The following is a 21,864-nucleotide window of genomic DNA, read 5'->3' as shown; positions in this document are numbered from 1 at the left end:
CCAGATGGCCCGCATCCCCTTCGAGTGGGGAGGGGTGTCGGGCATGCTGAAGGTGACTGTCCGAGACGATGCCCCCGTGGACTGCCTCCTCGGGAACGACCTGGAAAGTTCCCTCTGGGCCGGCGTAGAGCGGAAAGAGCATCTGGGGATGCTAGGCCTTCCCGAGTGGGTATGTGCGACCACCCGCTCCATGTCCGCCCGGGCCTCCCCCCCAACGGAGGAAGCCCCGATCGAGGAGCCGGAGTGGCCCGCACCTCCACCGCCCGCCATCCCTGAGGATACCGACCCTGAACCCGGCCCCCCGGGGCCCAGCCATGAGGAAATCACCGAGCTCGGCCACCTGCCGGAACTAGCTCAGTGGCTCCAAGAAGGTGGCCCCACCCGCGAACAATTCCGACAAGAACAGAGCACCTGTCCCTCCCTCGAGGGACTTCGACGACAAGCCGCCACTCAAGCCGCTGGAGACCCTGCGGGGTCCCACTGGGTCTATTGGGACAACGACCTTCTCTACAGTGAACAGAAGATTGCCGAACTAGGGGCCAGCCCCGTGCTGGTCGTTCCCCTCCGATTTCGAGACTTCCTCTTGAACTTAGCACATGATGTGCCCCTCGCCGGGCACCAGGGGCAGGACAAAACTTACAGCCGCCTGGTGACTCATTTCTACTGGCCGAAAATGCGCAACGATGTGCACAATCACTGCCGATCCTGCCCGACCTGTCAAGCCAGCGGGAAGAGCGGGGGGAAAGTCAAAGCCCCGCTCCAGCCGTTTCCCGTGGTCACCACCCCCTTCGAGCGAGTGGGGATAGACATCGTGGGGCCCCTGGACCCCCGCACCCCTCAAGGACACCGCTTCATCCTCGTGCTGGTGGACCATGCCACCCGATATCCGGAAGCCATCCCCCTCCGAACCATCACGGCCCCAGTAGTAGGCCGAGCCCTAATGGGGATCTTCTCCAGAGTCAGCTTCCCCCGGGAAGTCGTGAGTGATTGGGGCACAAACTTTATTTCCAAGTATATGCGATCCCTGTGGCAACAGTGCGGGGTCACATACAAGTTCACCACCCCGTATCACCCCCAAGGAAACGGACTTGTGGAGCGGTTTAACCGAACACTGAAGGGAATGATCAAGGGCCTCGAGGAGCCACTACGACGCAAATGGGATGTTCTGCTGCCTTGCCTCCTGTTTGCGTACCGCGAGGTACCACAGAAGTCCCTGGGGTTCAGCCCCTTCGAACTATTGTATGGGCACCCGGTCCGGGGCCCCCTCAGCCTGGTCAAAGAAGGCTGGGAGACGGCTGTCCGAGGTGCTCCACCAGATGTCTACCAGTACCTCCTGACCCTCCGCAACCAGACGCGGAAGTTCCGGGAACTTGCCGAAGCCAACCTTGAAGCCAGTCAGGAGGAGATGAAACGCTGGTATGACCAGAACGCCTCGTCCATCGAATTCGAACTGGGCCAGCAGGTCTGGGTCATGTCCCCGGTTGAACCTTGTGCCCTCCAGGACAAGTGGACGGGGCCCTTCAAAGTGGTGGAGCGCAAGAGCCCCGTCACTTACTTGGTGGACATGGAGTCCCCCAGGAACCCCCTCCGGGTCCTACACGCTAACCGGCTCAAGCCGCACTTCGCCCGCACTGAACTAAGCCTGCTGTTAGCGACCGATGAAGGAGCTGAAGACGACTCCGAACGACTGCCGGATCTCATGAGCACCACTGAGAAGGACGGCTCCATCGAAGGGGTCATGCTCTCCTCCACCCTGACCCCGGAGCAGCACCATGACTGCCGGCAGCTGCTGGGGCAGTTTGCAGATCTGTTTTCCCTCACCCCTGGAGTCACCCGGTGGTGTGTCCACGATGTAGACACCGGAGACAGCCCGCCTGTAAGACACCGAGCTTTCCGAGTGCCCGATCGAGTTCGGGCCTGCATCCAGTCCGAGGTGGCCAAGATGCTAGAGCTGGGGGTAGTCGAACCCTCCGACAGTCCGTGGGCCAGCCCAGTTGTCCTGGTCCCTAAAGCCGCCGCCCCCGGCACGCCCCCGGAGCTCCGGTTCTGTGTTGACTACCGGGGGCTGAATGCCGTCACCAGGACCGACGCCCATCCCATCCCCCAGGCGGATGAACTGATCGATCGCCTGGGGGCTGCGAAGTATCTCAGCACCTTCGATCTCACGGCCGGGTATTGGCAGATCGGCCTCACCCCTGGAGCGCAAGAGCGATCAGCCTTCTCAACCCCGGATGGCCACTACCATTTCAAGGTGATGCCCTTCGGCATGAAAAACGCCCCGGCCACCTTCCAGAGACTCGTGAATAGAGTGCTGGCCGGGCTAGAAGAGTTCAGCGCCGCCTACCTAGACGACATTGCAGTGTACAGCCTCCGCTGGGATGCACACCTGACCCACCTCCGGGAGGTCCTGACGGCCCTCCGACGGGCCGGACTAACAATAAAGGCCAGCAAGTGCCAGATCGGCCAAGGGTCCGTGACGTATCTGGGACACCAGGTGGGAAGCGGCCGGGTGGCTCCCCTCCAGCCAAACATTGACGCCATCCGGGCCTGGGAGCCCCCAATCACCCAAACCGCCGTCCAAGCCTTCCTGGGGCTCACAGGATACTATCGGCGCTTCATCAAAGACTATGGAAGCATTGTGGGGCCCCTCACAGAACTGACCTCCAAGAAGCTACCCCAGAAGGTGTGCTGGACCCCAGAGTGCCAAGCAGCCTTCGAGACTCTCAAGACTGCCATGTGCACCGCCCCTGTGCTCCAGGCCCCCGACTACAGCCGAGAGTTTGTGGTCCAAACCGACGCCTCGGAGCACGGCATTGGGGCGGTCCTCTCACAAGTGAACCCTGAGGGAATCGACCTTCCCGTTGCCTTCATCAGCCGGCGGCTGCTAGCCAGAGAACAGCGCTGGAGCACCATCGAGAGGGAAGCCTTCGCCGTTGTGTGGGCCCTAAAGAAGCTCCGGCCCTACCTCTTCGGCACCCACTTCCGGGTCCAGACCGACCACCGGCCCCTGCGGTGGTTGATGCAGATGCGGGGAGAAAACCTGAAACTGTTGCGATGGTCCATCTCCCTGCAAGGGATGGACTTCACTGTGGAGCATCGCCCCGGCAACTACCACGCCAATGCTGACGGCCGCTCCAGATTCTTCCGCCTCGGCGAGGAGAATCCCCAAGAAGATGGGTGACTCTCCCCTGCCTTCAGCTGGGGGGGACGCGTGTTGGACCCGGCCTCATGGCGTGGCCCTACCCCTCCCGCATGGCGGGCCCAGGACGACATCGGCCCTCCACCCAGCATCGGGCAGCCCTTTTGCCCGACACTGCACGCCCCAACCTTGCTGGTCCGGCCACCATCCCGGACCCCCACTACCGACTTAGCCCCAGCGTGGGCCCCTCACGACCTTAGCACGAGGCTGTGCCCGACTCCATCTTGGGCCCACCACGTCACGACCACGTGGCCTCGTCCCCGGCCCAGGCCTCAGCACAGCCCAGACATCAAGGCACCAAGATCCACCCAGGTGGTCGAGTGGCCACTCGACAGATCCCGGAGAGAAGGGTGTTTCGATGGCCCTCCAGCTGTCCCCGGACGCCTGGTTTCGATCGCCCTCCGGCCTCCCTGGGCGCTGGCTCCACCCCCATGCTGGGTGTCTGGACACCATCATCCCGGCCCCTCTGACCCCCAGGCGCGAGGGTCCGGACATCAAAGGACTCCAGTCCTATATCTGGGCCAGTCCCGGAGTAGGACGGCAGTTGTATCCTGGACTGGAAAGCCCTGCTGACGCTGTCACGGCCGACCCCAGAAGAACTCGTTTTCCTGGAACCTGAAGAGAGCTTGAGAGCCTGCTGGCGCTGCCGCGGCCCACCTTTGCCGAACCATCTTGAGAGCCTGCTGGCGCTGCCGCGGCCCACCTTTGCCGAACCATCTTGAGAGCCTGCTGGCGCTGCCGCGGCCCACCTTTGCCGAACCATCTTGAGAGCCTGCTGGCGCTGCCGCGGCCCACCTTTGCCGAACCATCTTGAGAGCCAGCTGGCGCTGCCGCGGCCCACCTTTGCCGAACCACCTTGAGAGCCTGCTGGCGCTGCCGCGGCCCACCTTTGCCGAACTATCTTGAGAGCCTTCTGGCGCTGCCGCGGCCCACCTTTGCCGAACAATCTTGAGAGTCTGCTGGCGCTGCCGCGGCTCACCCTCTCGGAACCCCCGGCTCGAGGATTGAGAGCTGTGCGCAAGGTATCCCTTCCTACTCCCCAACCGAGACTGTCCCACTACCCTGATCCCCTCTTGCGATACTTTGCAGACCCCTCGGTCTGCTTGTACATATCGCTGAGAACCAGCAACCTTTATTTCCTGATAAAGCTTACGAACTCGACCTCTGGTGTGGTGTCCATTTGTAGTGTGTGGTTACTCTGCTGTGCGATCCTAGGAGAGGGCCCTCACCCAGGAGGCCTCTCAGTAACGCTCGGCTACTTCTTAACGGAGAGGTGGACCTAGGGGTGGTCAGTCAGACATCTTCTGCCTCCCCCGGGGTCGCCTTTCTAACAGGAGGCAACATCTATAAGATTATTTTATCCATCTAAGGATTGTGACGCAAGTAGAGGCTAAACTCACTGCTTGCTGATTCATGGACAGTTGGTCGTCAATTAAAACGCCCACATTTTGGACTTGGTGTTTAGGCTGAGGTAAATGACCCATTTCAGAGGGCCAATGCTGTGGGGCCCACAGATCTTTATTTTTGCCTTCAATCAGCACTTCCGTTTTCTCACCGTTGAGTTGTAACAGGTTGGTATGCATCTAACCTGCAATATTCCTCAAGCCTGCCTGAAGTAAGGCGGGTTTAAATACTCCATCAGCAGAGAGGGAGAAGACAATCTGGGTGTCATTGGCGTATGAAAAAAGGGACAACCAAGCTTCCTCTGCAATCTTCGCCATAGGCCTAACATAGATGTTAAATAGTAGAGGGCTGAGGATAGAGCCTTGGAGAACCCCATAAGGTGAGTTGTAAATCTCAGAGCACGCTGTCGGTGAGAAAAACTGAAACGTGCGATTCATCAGGAAGTCTACAAGCCACTTGAGTGCCCTGTCAGTCACCCCCAATAATTGCAGAGCCTGCAATAACACGGTATGCGAAACAGTGTCAAAAGCGGCACTCCGGTCTAAAAGTATAAGTGCCACAGTGCCGCCCGCGTCAACTTGCTGACGCACCATATCTGTGACCTCAAGCAAAGCGGTTTCAGTAGAAAAGCCCACTCTGAAGCCAGTTTCTATTGTAAGCACCATTAGATCTCTGCTACATTTCGCAGCTATAGCCTAAAAGTAACATTTTCAGATTTCCAACTTAAAGTCCGACTTCACTATTAAAGAGGAGTTAAAATTACAATTAATTTGAGTGTAAACAGTATATCTATATCTGATCTCAATCTAAAGTTAGCACTTTAATAAATGTAATATGGTAACCCAGTGTTGACCGATTGGAGAGACAGACCTCACAACAGTGATAACGAATTGTAGGTGTTTTTCACTGCTAGGACATGTAAAAGTACACACGTCCCTGTTTTTAAATACTATGAACTCTGCGCTGTGGTCCTTTAAAGCCTACCTTAGGGGTGGGTTATTGGTATTAAAAATGGAAAGTTCAGGATAGGTAAAAGGTTTATTTTGCTACCTCAGATTTATAGTTTTTAACTGCACCACAGGCTGCAGTGGGCAACTAGACATATTTTAAAAGGCTGCTGTAGTTGATGGCACAATGGCTGATACTGTCCACTGGTAGCATTTAATGTACAGGCCCTGGGTACAGGTAGTACCATTACTGGGCACTTACAAGTAAATTAAATGTACCAATCACGTAGATGCCAATTGTACCATGTTTTAGGAAGAAATCACAAGCACTTTACCACTAATTAGCAGGGACATTCCAAGAGTCCTAATGTCAACAAAAAACAGGTTCAACAACAGAAGGCAAAAATCTGGTGATGACCCTGGAAAAGGGGTCTTGCCAACAAAAATGGTTCCGTCCATTACTAGGTACTGCAAAACACCTTGATGCCACTTGGCTCAGGCCCTTTACCTATGTAATAGTCTGAAATGGTCAGGACAAATGATCGACATGATGACAAAGCATTGCCTTTGGTTTAACATTCCAATCAAATTATTGCTCTTTTTGTACTGTTTCTAGGTGGAGTTAGTATGTCCAGATACATAGTCCTCGCCCGCAGTGTCTAGAAACTCAAGCTGGAAGTCCCTCATGAAGCCCAAACAGACTGAAATACAAATGGGGCTGCATGTTGTCCATACAAAGGATGTGGCATAGCATTTTATACTAGACGTCTTCTTATGTGACTGCATTTGAGTTGCATAAGGTTGACTCTCTTCTGTAGGGGCAAAGAAATACTGATGGAATAGAAGTCTTAGATTAAGCATTTTTATTACATTTCTAATTCTGATCCTTTCTCTAGTACATGATGTCCCTTGGTGCAGGACCAGTAACAGACCCTTTGCACAGCATTGCCTTTACCTAATTTTCAAGTCGGAGCAACAAGGATTTGCAGTGTTCCATGCATTTTGCTCACCGGAGCACTCCACATACAGCAAATGTTATCTTATTCCTGTTTTTGTTTCAGGTCCTTTTTAGAAAAGCCTTGTCTGCCAAAAATCATTAACCCAGGCAATTACTTTAATGATATATTTTCTCTTATTCCTATTCAACCGTAAGCGCCGTAGCTATAGGTCGGAGCTACTGTTTACTGGGGCAGTGCCTGACACAAAAGCAGTGACTTCACATACTCTTTGGTCCCTCTACTATCAATCAACCAGGATGTATAAAGTGCAGCTGCTTCACCTGTGAGGGTTTCAAGGCACTGCTGAATCATGCTGCCTTTACCTACTGGTTGAACATCCAGGTCGTGAGATCCTTCCGGAACTGCTGGAGCGATGGTGATACTCTGAGGGGCAGATGGAGGGGTGGGTGGTGTTCCAAGTCTTAGCTGCCAGGTGGGAGAAGGAGCGGCCTCCGCTGTTTGCTTGACAGATGCGTTGGGTGGCTGCTAGGGAGAGGGATCCGGAACGAAGATCCCTGGTAGGTTGGTGAAAGTTCCTACCGTTGATTACAAGAGAGAAACTGACATCAGATGAACTTGGACTCTGGTGACTTCATGGGTCGCAACTGTGATGCCTGGCATTACCTTTGGCACCAGGCCCTCACAGGTGGCAAAATCAGTGTCAGGAAGACAGGGGCAGCTCATCCTAATAGTGAATATTTGTATATTATTTTACATTATTCACTATTAGTATGATAGAGAATGGAGTACAAGTAGCTGGAATATGACTCTCCATGGCAGCTGAGGTAAGTAAAAAATGCTTATAAATGTATGTTGTGTTCATGCTTGTGGGTCAGAGTGCGTTTATGTGAGAGTGTGTGTATGTATAAACATGTGTGCAAGCATGTATGTGGGTGAGGGAAAGTAAAGGTCAAATGGCGTGTGATATCACTTCTGCTACCCCTGGCATTTCGGTAAATTGACGTTCCTGGGCCGCTCCCGGTGGTTTGGAACCAGCTGAGGACTTCGTGGTTACAAAGGCAGCACTCAGAAAAGGAGTGGAAGAGGCATGCAAGGAGCTCATGAACACAAAGAAAGAACAGACAGCTAAAGGGGACACCAACGAGGCTGAGCATGAGGTGGAGACAATGAGGAGGAGGAGGATGTGTACAACATCGAGCAGGTCATTGGTTACATGAACAACGGCATACATGCCAGTTTGGGGCTGTAGGTCCTAACATTCTCTGTAAAAAAAAAGCTGTGAGTAGCACTCGTTTTCTTTTTTATTGTAGTTGGTTTTGTAAATGAACGCTGCATCAGATTACTGTGTAAATAATTTTAAGGAGTACATTCAATGTGTTTCCTTAGCAGTGTATCGTAATTGTTCCTGATCACAGCATTGCGTGCTAGAGAACATGGTTCACTCTATGTCAGCACGATTTTGTGCATTTTGTCTCTGAAAGGTGTAGTCCTCTACTTTTCTGGATTTTGTGCTGATTGTTGTCTGCCTTGTTCTTTGCATTTGCATGGTATGTTGTTTGTTTGCAGATTCTGTACCCGTGTGGAGGGAGGAATGTTAGATTTTGTTAATGAGTAGGTGATGTATGGCTTGCAATTTTTAGTTCGAGCCTAGGCAGCGCATGAAGCGACTCTCAACATCCTGTATTCAGTGTATGGGCTTTAGAGCCTGCCCCCTGTTATGGATTGGCTTTAGTCAGTGTCATTCATGGGACTTTCTAAATTACTTTCTTTTCATTGGTGGAACAATGTGTGTTGTTCCATCCCATGGACTTCCCCTGTTACATGTCCCCCTACTCTTTTGTTTATTTAAGTCTTTTTGGCACACTCTTTAGGATAGGTGACCAGAATTTTAAAGCCAAAAACCGGGACATTTCATAAAAATAGAAGAAGGACTACAATTTTACTTCATGCGATGAGAGCGCTCCTCAGCAGAGAATTGCAGAACAGGCAGTAAGAACAAACATAAAATGCAATTTTAAACCCAGTAGCTTGCCTGTTAATTAAATTGCTTTCTTGAAACAACTGCTAACTATCCCTGCTGTGTAAAACATAAAAAAACACTGCCCACCGTTTTCAGTCGACCCTCTTTAAAAACCGGGACATGAGCTACATTTCTTGAAATTTGCTGGGACAGCTGGTGAAAAACTGGGACCGTCCTGGCAAAATGGGGACGCCTGGTCACCCTACGGCTTGTTCTTCCTTTCCTTCTTGTCGCTCAGTGTGATGGCTCTGTGTGCCCGCTGATGCGGCAGGGGACAGGGTTTTCACCCCAAGCCGCCTCCTACGGGAGAAACTTCTGCCTGCTCACCGTATATTTAAGTCCCACATTCCAATTATAGTATAAGTGAATTGAGCACAAACCCGAAAGCGATTGAGCTGGTATCTAAAGTCTACTTTTCATGATATTACAAAGTAAGGGTGCTTATTTTCAACCGTGAGTTCATCTGCGGCTACTGTTTATTATGTAGTCCTCGATGTCTAGTGAATTATTCACACTTTAAAAGTCTTTGCAACAACATTGCCTTTCATTCTGAATCATGAATATGCAAATATTTTTGATGTGTCCCGACACGCCGCTCTCTTCTTTATTGTAAAGCGAAACTCATACTCTTGTAAGACATAGAATTAGGACTATGACGGAGGTGCAGGTCAGAAAAATTAGAAATGATGGGCATGTTGGAAAGGCGATTGCCGTAAGAGCACTCCACTGTTTCGATTTGTTTCAGATTACAGTCCATGTTTTGACACTTCTCAGCCTCCCACTTGCATTGCCAGTAGGGTAAGAAGAGACCTGGAAAGATGGGCAGGAAGCTCAGTGTGCGGGTGCACCGACTGCTGAGAGCTGCGGTAGACTCACCCAGCCGCTCATCATTTCGAGGTATAAAAAACAGAAAGAGTGCCACTAAGTTGGGAAGCGCCGTGCAGAGAACACTTTTGCAGACGTCTAATTCCATAAGTATGGGCAGCAAGCAGACTGCTGGCTGACAAACCTACAAAATATGCTGAACTGGAAACAGTAACTGTTGATAGAAACAGCATGACCACCATCAGATACCTATCACAGGCTGCGTTAAGGCCACAAGGCTGAGCTCCCGAACTGTGCTTTCTCTCTTCCCACCTTAAAAAATGACCCTACTGGACAAACATATACATTAGGATTCCTAACCTCGAACAAAAATTGTACACAACAACCTTTCCACCACCTTTCTTATAAGTGGTCATATTATAGCACACCATCCAACCAGACCTATTACAAAAAGTACTAATTACAAAAATGTTACCATCGTTAATACACAGACTGGTAGCATTCCCTCTTAAATTAGAAAATGAGTTTACTGAGGCATAGGCGAGATTATACCGCTCACTTTTTAAATGACCATACTCTGTTTGCCAAGCTCAAATTTGATCGGAATTTAACCTCTGGGAACAATCCTTGACCCAAAAGGCCACACTATTAAAATTCTGGTTCAAACTAAAGCAATTGGACCAACGCTCACTTAAATACCTTCCTTGCCAGGACCTGAAGCAGGCAAAGGGTACTGCATGGCCAACATCCATTGTGCCCATTCTGAATGTACTTCAGGTGTCACCACTGTGCAACTGCAATATATATTTTATGAAACATGGAAAATGATTCTCCGGAGAGAGCTCATCGCAAAATCAAGAGAAATGGGTCTGACAGAAGTTTGAACAAAGCAGCATGTCCAGATATTAGTGGAGACATTTACCAACCTAGCCCCCAAACCTATTTGAACCGCACACTTGCATGGGTGAAAAACATTAAGGGGCAGATGTATCAAGCCTTTTGCGACTCGCAAAGGCCGAAATTCGCCCTTTGCGAATCGCAAAAGGCCTTTTTGCATGTTTTGGCATGCATCAAAAATTCACAAAATAAGTAATAGCAAAAATTTGCGATTCCTTATTTTGCCATAGCATTTAAGGAATCGCAATTTTGCGATTCCTTAAATGCTATGTATGTAGCATTTTTGAAATGCGATTTTTGTTTAAGAATTCGCAAATTACCACCAACTTGTAGTTGATGGTAATTTGCGAAGTCTTTAAAAAATGCACAATTTGGCATTTTTGATAGTGGCATGTGATGCACACACATGCCCATAGGGCATGTATGTGCGCCATATGTACACACATTTACATTTCAGGGGTGCAGCAGGGTGTCTTTCAGACATCCCTGCACCCTTGAAATAATTCTCAAATTGCGATTAGCAAATTGCGAATTCGCAATTTGAGAATTACTTCACAATCATTCCTATGGGCCTCCTGGCCCATAGGAATGCATGAGAAATTATTCCTTATTTGCGAATTCGCAAAATGCGAATTCGCAAATAAGGAAGATTAAGGAATCGCAAAATAATAGCGATTTTTTTCATACATTCCATTTTGCTATTTCTAAATAGCGATTCCTTAAAAATCGCTATTTAGGAATCGCAAAATGGAATCTTGATACATCTGCCCCCATATTCTTAAGAGGTCATTGTGGATTGTTTGACGTAGACAAACCATGGCAATCCTAGAAATATAAGAGAGCCAACCAGGCATGTCGGTTCAGCACTTATTATAAAGAGTTGCTAGCCCTCGTCATTTTCGTCTGTCCAGACATTGAAACTGAAAGAAAACAGCTTCTGCATCCCACATTTTGAAGTGAAGTCAATGTAGGGATTTGTTCATCAGCAGTTTCATTGTGCTTTGGCATCAACGACACAAGCTCATTAGCAGCTTCAGACAATTTGTAACATAGTTTTTAAGTGCACAGAAAAATCGTACATTATTTACCCATGAATTGAACTCGAACTGTATATTTGCGCTACTGAGGCTGAACACAACACTAACTACTCTTTACATAATATGTGCTACTGTAAAGGAGTTTTATTCTGACGCTGCAAGGGAATTCTTTTACTAATTGACCTTTATGTGTAGAGTAGTGATTTTATATTTAATGGTTTTAATTACCTATCAATAAACTATTATTATTAAAGACTGGTCTTAATAATTAACTGTCAGTCTTCCATTCAAATTCTTGCCTGCAGAATGGCTCAGCGAGTTAAACATGTGTTGCTGACAATGGTGGTGCTAGGAAAGTCACATGGTGCTGATGTCAGTACAAGATATTTGGTAACATTTATGTGTCATTTAAAATAGAATTGTGGTATATGGTCTACTTAATAAAGTTATAATTTGCAAATCAAGGCTACTGTACGTCACCCTTCCTTCTCTTCCCTAGACCTACAGGTCTTCCTTAACCTCCGGAACCCTTTCTCCCTTTTTGCCAGATCTACAGGACTAACCACCCCCTTCCCCAGGCTTCATGACCTCATGGCACCCCCAGCCTGCCAGCACAGGAGGCAAGACCAGACTTACAGATTCACTCCCTATCCAAAGCGAGAAACAAACAACAAAAAACTCTTAGATCACTCTTTGCACATCACTCAAACAGCTAGTAACACCAAAAAACAGGTTAGAAAACAACCCTACGAGGAAATGAAATGTTACGTGTAGCAGACAAAATGAAAAAAGGAACGTTAGGGTCACCCAATCATATTTATGGTATATCTAGTAATTTATTTATACAGTAACAAAAAACTTTGCCTTTCATTCTACTAAAAACATGAAGCATTATGAACATGCAAATATTGTCGATGATGTCACGACATGTCGCTCTCGTCTTTGTTGTAAGCGAAACTCATGCTCTTGTAAGACCTAGAGATAAGACTATGATGGAGGTCTTGTTCAGTGCAATTAACAAGCACATGAACTTAGTGAGAGAAATAGAATCACTCATAAGAGGATTTACACTCTCTTTTTTGAAGTAGTCGGATTTGTGGTTCTGAATGTTTATTGTTTGCTGTTGCCCCTGAGTGTCTATTAGGAGCTACCTAACCCTAGCTTTGCACTTTTGCCCCCTGCGGCCCCTCTCTGACCCAGCCTGCGCTACACCATTGTACTCACACAATAGCCCCAGCACTCTAAACCATCTACCAAAATGGTTTCTGGAGCAGCACAGGAACATGCTCAACCACCTGCTTCTCCTTCAAAACAAAACAAACCAGTGAGTTCAGAACACCTCCAGTCCCTGACACAAATGCTGGGCTTGTTCATTCCACTTAAAGCCCTTCCCGTACCTCTCCCACTGTCATGGGGTGTTGCTTACTCTTTCGCTCCCATGCTGCCAGTCCTCTCACTTGCCCTCTCCCTGTTCCCCCTTATTTCTTGTGCACACACTTCAAATGTGAAAAGACATGGTTTTACTAGTTGATGAGCCTCTGTGAGGGCTTTAAACAACATACTTTGTTCCCTAATGTAAGTGGTATCTTTATAAGTTCTATGTGTCGTTATAACAGTTTTCACTTCTCTCTTTGTGTTTATAACTATGAACCTTTGCTTGGTGCAACTCTGAAAACATGACGCTTCTCATTTAAGTGCATTCTGCTAACAATCTCGGCATTCACTTTCTGTTGTTGAGAAATACACACACCTCTGTTATTTTGGAAACCTAAATAGCATTTGTGGTATTGAATTGTGTTTTGAGAAAACACACAGGTTTGTTGAACTGTTTGGAGTTGTGCTTTTATTTTGTAAAGCATTGATTTACATATCCTTATACATGCTGATCACTTACAGTACAGTTTGAGCTTTTGGAATGTTTTTCATAACACCGATCCCACCACATAGGAGAACTGTTGAGCGTGTGATGCGTTACATGCCTTCCTGATTTAATAAATCTGGTTTTGCGCTTGGACCATAGATTAAGGGAACGCAGAGGGGATCATAAAACCAAGGGTAGAACTGTCCCCTCATATGGGCATTCAAAGGCCATTGACAATAACACTGCCACTGGCTCTGAACCCATGAATATAGGGGCAGTTAGAGCCGCCTTAACTACAACCGAGAAAGAGCTACGTCGTAAAAACGGGCTCTGTCTATATTGCGGTAAGAAAGTGCATTTCGTTTGAGAATGCCCTGTTAAACCCAAGATGTCTAGGTTCCGTCTTACTAGAGGGGTTTCGGCAGCGCTGGAGAAAACGTCGGAAAACTAGAGGACTCTAAGGTGAAAGAAGGGGTTCCTTGGAGTCGGGTTTGCATCCCTTCCTTGTTGAAGAATGTTGTGGGGGCGCAACATTTGTTTATCGAAGTATTGTCGTTAATACAAGCTAAGTGGATTACTATGCATGCTATGGTGGACTCAGGGGCCACAGGCATGTTCATGGATATGACGGAGGCAAAGAGAGCAGGGATTCGTTTGATTCCTAGAGACACTTGTGATGAGATATATGCTGTAGATGGGAGGAAATTGGACATAGGCCCCGTAGGTTATCATACGGGTGAAACAGAAATGCTGTTCGGGTGCCATAAAGAATGGGTCACGTTCAACATAATCAAGGCACCACAATACGGTATCATTTTAGGTATTCCCAAGTTGAAACAACACAACCCTGAAATAGATTGGGGTACAGGCATCCTCACAATGAATTCCTCGTATTGCTGGGAAAATTGTTACGAGGTCAACAAGAGGCTTTCTTCCGCCTTGGCTTGCGGAGAGTATGTGGCCACGGCAGCTGAAAAAGAGGTGCATTTGCCCGAGTTATACAAGGAGTACAAAGGGGTCTTTGACGAAGTTCAAGCGGAAGTGCTCCCTCCACATAGGCAGTATGACTGTCAAATCGACCTCGTCCCTGGGGCTGTGGTTCCCAGTGGACGCCAATACGCATTGACTGAACCTGAGAATGTGCATCTGAGGGCATATCTGGATAAGTTGTTGGAACTAGGTTTCATTTGTCCTTCTAAATCCCCGGCTGCCTCCCCTCTCTTCTTCATTCCTAAAGCGAATGGGGAATTGAGGGCGTGTGTGGATTTTAGGGCGCTAAACGCTGTGACAGTTAAAAACAGATATCCCCTTCCTCTGATCAATGTGCTATTGGAGCAGGTGAAGAAAGCCACCATCTACACCAAGTTGGATTTTAAGGGCGCATATCATTTGGTAAGAATGAGAAAAGGGGACGAATGGAAGACTGCCTTTAAGACCCGGTATGGTCTATATGAGTATCTGGTCATGCCGTTTGGGCTCTGTAATGCCCCAGCGGCATTCCAGTACTTCCTCAACGAGGTGGAACGAGAAATACTGGACCATTACATTGTTGTCTACATTGATGACATTCTCATCTACTCCGAGTCGGAGGAACTGCACGTCCATCATGTCAAGTCGGTACTACAGATCTTGCAGAAGCATAGCCTTTACTGCAAATTGAGCAAATGTGACTTTCACGTTCCAACTGTAGAGTTTTTGGGGGTCATGCTCAGCCCACATGGCCAGGAGATGGCCGAACGGAAGATCAGAGCGGTAAAAGACTGGCCGGTTCCACAGAGCGTGAAGGACGTTCAATGCTTCATCGGCTTTGCCAATTTCTATTGGCGTTTCATTAGACAGTTTTCTCAGGTGGTGGCTCCCATCACCTTTGTTGCGGAAAGCGCAGCCTTTCGTGTGGAATCAAGAGGCTCATGAAGCTTTTGAAGCATTGAAGGAAGCAATTGTGTCAGCACCGGTACTAGCCCATCCCAATCCGGACAAGCCATTCATTGTCGAGGCGGATGCCTCTGATGTTGCACTCGGTGCCATACTTTCGCAAAGACATGTTCGAACCGGTCAACTACATCCGGTTGCGTACCTATCCCGGAAGCTGAATGGGGCCGAGACCAATTATTGTATTGCGGAGAAAGAACTCCTGGTGATAAAGGTCGCTTTCACTGAATGGAGACATTTTCTGATGGGGGCCAGACACATGGTTACTGTTTACACTGACCACAGAAACCTTCAGTTCATGACTGCCGCAAGACACCTCACACCAAGGCAACTTAGGCGGATGCTTTTCTTTTCGGAGTTTCACTTCACTATAACCTTCCGTCCGGGGGCGGAGAATAGGAAGGCAGATGCGCTAACTCGCCAATCTTCCCTTAAGTCCCCTGAGACTGGTGTGGAAACGGCTATCATCGATCCAGCTAAGATGGTATGTGTTATACAGCCAGATGCGTTTCTGCAAGGGGTCCTCAAAGGATTAAACACCTTTTACTGGAAGAACTGGTTGCGTATTCACAAGGAATGGCACATCAATGATGGCTACCCAGTGAACAATGGGCGGTTACTGGTCCCTTCAGTACCTCTTCGGAAACAGGTGTTTCAATGGTGCCATTGCTCTCCCAGCGCTGGGCATATGGGTCTGGAAAAGACGGTGGAACAAATCAATCGACGGTGTTGGTGGCCATCCCTGAGACCCGATGTTAAGACATGTATGTCACTGTGTGACGTCTGTGCTACTGTCAAGGCGGATCATCGTCGCCCCGCCGGTCTTCTGCAACCACTGCCTACGCCTTCTGTTCCGTGGGAGCGCATCTCCTTGGATTTTGTGGTGGGTCTGCCCAAGGACCAGGGATGTACGGCTGTGTTGGTGGTCATTGATTTCCTGACTAAAATGGGGCATTTCATTGCCTGTCCTCAAGTACCCACAGCAGGACAGCTGGCGTGTATGTTGATGGTACGCGTGGTTCGTCTACATGGACTGCCTGCTGTGATCGTCTCAGATAGGGGTTCCCAATTCACGGCAAGGTTCTGGAAGTCCTGGTGGTCTTCTTTGCATATAGAGACGGCCCTGTCCACCAGCTTCCACCCGCAGGCGGATGGGCAGACGGAGCGTCTCAACCAGACTCTGAAGCAGTTTTGGAGATGCTATGTGGATCGCAGCAAGGATAACTGGGTGGACTATCTGTGGCTTGCGGAGGTGGCTTATAACAATGCGACTCATAGTGCCACGCGTGTATCACCCTTTTACTGCACCTATGGGCGCCATCCTCGTTTTCTTCGTTTTCTTCATCCCATCAAGGAAGTCAGAGTGCTGGAAGCCGCAAGAAGGGTTTCTCACATCAAGGATACTTTGGTGCAGGCCCAGGCCAATCTTGTGGCGTCTAAGGCGGCGTACAAATACACGGCTGATAAACACAGGCATCCTGGTCCTTTGTATTAGGTGGGGGATCTGGTGTGGTTATCTACTAGGAATATCAGGTTCCGGAAACATAGCGTGTTTAACCCTCGTTACATCGGTCCATTTCCTATAGTGCGGCGCATCAACCCAGTGGCCATGAAGCTGAAGCTCCCGCAACACCTGAAGATCCATCCAGTGTTCCATGTGTCGCTGTTGAAGCCGTCCTTGTCTTCTGTGAAGAGACTCTCACCGCCACTTGTGGTTCAGGATGGGCTGGAATACGAGGTGGAGAGCATCCTTGATTCGCGGTGGCAGGGGCGCTGCCTTCGGTATCTGGTGTCCTGGAAGGGGTACGGGCCGGAGGAAAACACGTGGGAGCCTGCGCCAGGAGTGCATGCGCCCCGTTTGGTGGCATGGTTTCACAGGAGATTCCTGTCGCGTCCTGGCCCTCTTCGGCACACTCGGTGAAGGGGGATGCACTGTTAGGATCCCATGAGCACCTCAGACAGGCGGTATTCCTCTGTGTGTCATTTAGGTGATTGAACAACTACATGTCCTAGAATGCTTAGCGCCTACAGATGGGCGGTTCTATATAGGAGGAAACTTCCTGTTTCCCTTGTCAGATATTCTGGATCTGTCGACCTGGTAACAGCGTCCTGGGTTCTGGTGAGCTGTTTGTCCGTTCATAAAAAAATCTAAGGAAAAGCTCTTGTGTATTCCGTGTGTTTACCGCGGAAGGTGAAGAACCGGCATTGCCGCCGGTTGTTGTAAACCACGTTCTTGTTCCTCCGTTGGGGCGCCTACTTGCCACGGCTCGTGAGGAGGAACACTGGTTCCCTGGTAACGAGAGGAGCTCGTTACATATCCTGGAAGAGTCGTATGTTACGCGGCTCGTTGCGGAGGACGACTTGCGCTACTTGTGTAAGTTTCTATTGCTACGTTTGCCCTCCGTTGGTGAGCCTCTTTTCCGTAGGCTCGTGCGGAGGACGAAATCTCATCATTTTACCGTTTTCCCTTACCAGGCTTGGTAAGTCGGTTCCCTGTTGGCAGAGCCTGCGTCTTGCGGCTCATGCAGGGGATCCTTGTGATATCAGTTGCTGCAGCGATTAACAGTACATGTTAAGCAACGGTGAGCTCTACTTACATTCTTTTCAGTACCAACACGATACCAAGAGTAACAAACTATTTTGGTGACACAGGTACTGTAACCTTTCTTATTACCACGGGTGAAGAAACCCATTCAAGTATTTTGTTAGTTTGCATCATGTGCTAAAGAACTCGGGGTTCCTAAGGATACTGTAACAGACTCTACCATATATTACATCATGTTCCTTCCACATGGGGTATGTACAATCACACAAGCATTTCTCTATATCGCTAGAGTAATATAGAACAGTGGGTAAGGGCTGTTGTTCTTTGTGTGTTGCAGGGGGACATAGCCTTGCTCGTATCCTTCCAGGGCTCTGATGTTGTTGAAGAGTGGTATCCTCTACATTACAGTTACTTTAGTTTCCTTTACAGGTAGAGGGTACAGCTTGTGCTTTTAGTGTCTTATTGCTACAGGTGTTATAGAAACTGGTACCAACGCTATTGTCATTTGTCTTTCAGATCTCCCTCCCTGCTGTTCCCTTCCTTTCTCACCTTTTTTCTCTGCCCTCGCTTGATCCTTTCTTAACCCAAGGCTATTACAGCATTCTGGGTTTGGTTAGATCAGGAGGTGGCCTTATTTTAACAACACACTGATCCCGAGGACTGAGAGAATAACAATAACACACATACAAATAATAAAATGAACCGATTAATAATAATAAATATCGAAAAAGTAAAGCATCTAAAAGGATAAACTGAAATCAACAATTCAGCAACAACAAAAAATGCATGAACACTTTGATTACATATATGGATCATCTCAGGAGAGGATAGATCTGGTCTATATTGGAGATATAAATGTATGACACTGTAGATTTGGTTTTTTTAGTGTAATTATGGAGGATCAAGTGTTTTTATAATGTATATATGTGGTGGAGGTGTCTATACTATTTCTGGTATCAATATGATTAGCATGCAATTCTGTTTCTTATTTTGCCCTTAGTAAGTAGAGGTGAGATAATTACGGAAAACTCACTATCATTAGTACACACTTTAACGGTGCATACACTGTTTTTTGGGATAATATGTCACTGTTGGATTAAATCACGTGTTAAGTACACCCTAAAATGTTGGTAAATTGGTCCAATTGGTGTCAATGAATTGTTAAACCATGGGCGGTTAACTTATTGATTTTATATATATTTTTGTTCCAGGAAATATCAGGGTGTAGAGAACCAGTGCTTTGATATCTGGAGGGTCCTGATGAAGGAGGCTCCTATTCTTTCTGTATGCCACCAAAAACGCGTTGACCAAGTCCATTTAAATCCTGCTATAAGTAGTTGTCCTGAAAAGGGTCAGAGAGACTGAAACCAACTTTACGTGTCAACTTGTACAGATATATATAGTTGCGAATGGGATATGTATGTAGTATAAAAGACGTGAGTGTATGAGTGATTGGTATGCTTGTGTTAGTTCTCTACCTGGGAGTGAATATATTGTAATATGGAATTTAGTATTGTAGACTGTTGAGGATATTGTAAATATGTACTTTTGATAGGTTTATATGTTTAAAACAATGATGATAAAATAAGAATATTAATGAAAAGTAGTAAAAAAAAATCCATACTAATATAATAAAGAGAGAGCCCAAACCTTTGAGGCGGGTAATCTCAGGAACCACAGCACCAATCACAATTCCCAATACAGCATTGGAAAGGGCAGTAGCAGCAGAAGGACATAGGCTATGCAGAGTCCCACCATATACCCCAATACCCTTAAACACTAACCCATCTTAACCCTATAAATATACCCTGTACCCCAAAACCCAAACCTATCCCTAAACCCTAAACATACCCCTGTACCCAAAAACCCAAACCTAGCCCTGAACCCTATAAATACACCTGTACCTCAAACCCCAAACCTACCCCTGAACCCTAAAAATACCCCTGTACCCCAAAACCCAAACCTAGCCCTGCACCCTAAAAATACCCCTGTACCCCAAAACCCAAACCTACCCCGGAACCCTAAAATACCCCTGTACCCCAAACTTGCCCTGAACCCTTAAAATACCCCTGTACCCCAAAACCCAAACCTACCCCTGAACCCTAAAAATACCCCTGTACCCCAAAACCCAAACCTACCCCTGAACCCTAAAATACCCCTGTACCCCAAAACCCAAACCTAGCCCTGAACCCTAAAAATACCCCTGTACCCCACACCCAAACCTAACCCTGAACCCTTAAAATACCCCTCTACCCCAAAACCCAAACCTACAACTGAACCCTAAAAATACCCCTATACCCCAAAACCCAAACCTAGCCCGGAACCCTAAAAATACCCCTGTACCCCATAGCCCAAAACTATATCTGAACCCTTAAAATACCCAAACACCCCAAAACATATACCTCAGAACCCCAAAACATATACCCCTATACCCATACTTACCTTATCCAAACATTAAAAAAAACATGCTTTTACCATTCATGCATTTACAACGAATTTTGTTGTAAATGTATGCATGGTAAAAGCATATAAAATGTAATGCCATGCGTTATAATGGCATTGCGGAGTCATGGTACTTTCGTAATGAAAGTATGCGGAGTGATGGTATGCGGAAAGAAAGTTCGGAATAATGGGTGTTTACCCTCCCCCGGTAAGTACATTGGTGGCACGGCGGTCCACATCTCCAGCAACATACTCATATTTTTTCACCACCGATTTGAAAAATGCACAGGTCTCTCTCATTGATGGCCAGCACCGACATACACTTTTAGACACACCTCCCACCACAAGTTCTGGAATTGCGAACTTTAGAGTTTGGGAGCTACGTTTGAATCTCGGCATCAGCTCAAATTCCTGTGATTCCAGGCAAATCGCTTTGTCTCCCCGTGCCTACCACAAATAAATGTGTTCTTCTGTAATGTAAATTGTGCTCATGCCATGTTGTCGAGTTCGGAAACTCTAGTTCACACACTACTGAACGCGCACTCTTTAGTGCAGCCGCAGTGCACTGTGAATCGGAGTGTTTCACAGGCCTGTCACAGATAAGAAATGCTATCAAAACGAAATCCTACAAAACCATATACTACTGGCCGGCAGCAATTCATACGTGGACAACATCGGGACGGGCTGCTAGTATATATATATAAACTAAAAAGTAAGGTGTACATGTTTTTGAAATTTGTTCTTTGCAGAGCCTATGTTTGAATTCATATTTGAATTGTAGGAAAGAACATATAGGTCACGAGGGAGCATTTCTATAGTGGCACTTTGATTACATAAACAGAAAATTTGGTAGAAAAGCGATGCAAGAGACAATGTCTGCCAGAAAATCCTTTGTCTTGTTGGGAATCTCCTCTCTTATCCTTCTAACTACTAGCACTCATCCTCCTACCCAACTCTCTTCTTGTTTTCCCTCCACCACCAACAAACACCACCTCATCTTTTGACAAATAATCGTCATCTTGCACATCTGGACCACCATTTTCCTCCAACCATTTTTCAACATTTCATTTTTTACAATATGCTACCCTTCTTTTGTTCCATTTCTGTCCATTTTCAATAACACACACCATCCATGCACCTCACTCACTTCCACTGGATTAGAGAATTTGTCAACCCTATTGTCCTTCTTTCCAAATTTTATTTTAACCAAATCTCCCACTTCTATTCTTCCAACATTTTCACTGATCTTACTTTCTTTATTAATTTACTTTCACTTTACCATTGAGGTGTTAACTTCATTTTTGATTATTTCCCTCTCATCCTTTTGAATGGGGCCCTGCCTGTAAATCCATTCACAGTCATATTATACGCCCACACTTGTTCACCATGTACTGCCATTTGTATGGTACCCTAAAGTACTCGATTCGTATGCTCCACCAATCCGTGTTCTTGAGGATTGTAAGGGAGGTGCATACATGTCTTCAGTCATTCCCTTTTAAAAACCTTTGCATGATGTGAGACGTCAATTGTGTCCCATTATCAGTTATTAATATTCTGGATAACCTCCTCTCATAAAAATGAGTGTTACATTTCTTCATTTCAGTTGTGATGTTACGTATAAATTCTAAAACCACACATCTTGAATGAACATCCTCTACCACCACAACAACTCTTTTGTTCTCAGATAAAAAAATCCATGGGCCCAATAAAATCCAAGCAAACGTTGTCCCAAGGACCACCACAATCATTCCCAATAAGAGAACTCATTCCTTGTGTACCAACTTTTAGTCTTTTTT

This window comes from Lissotriton helveticus, chromosome 1_2, assembly GCF_964261635.1.
Source record: "Lissotriton helveticus chromosome 1_2, aLisHel1.1, whole genome shotgun sequence".
In the NCBI taxonomy this organism is placed as follows: Eukaryota; Metazoa; Chordata; class Amphibia; order Caudata; family Salamandridae; genus Lissotriton; species Lissotriton helveticus.
This window is presented reverse-complemented; position numbering follows the sequence as displayed.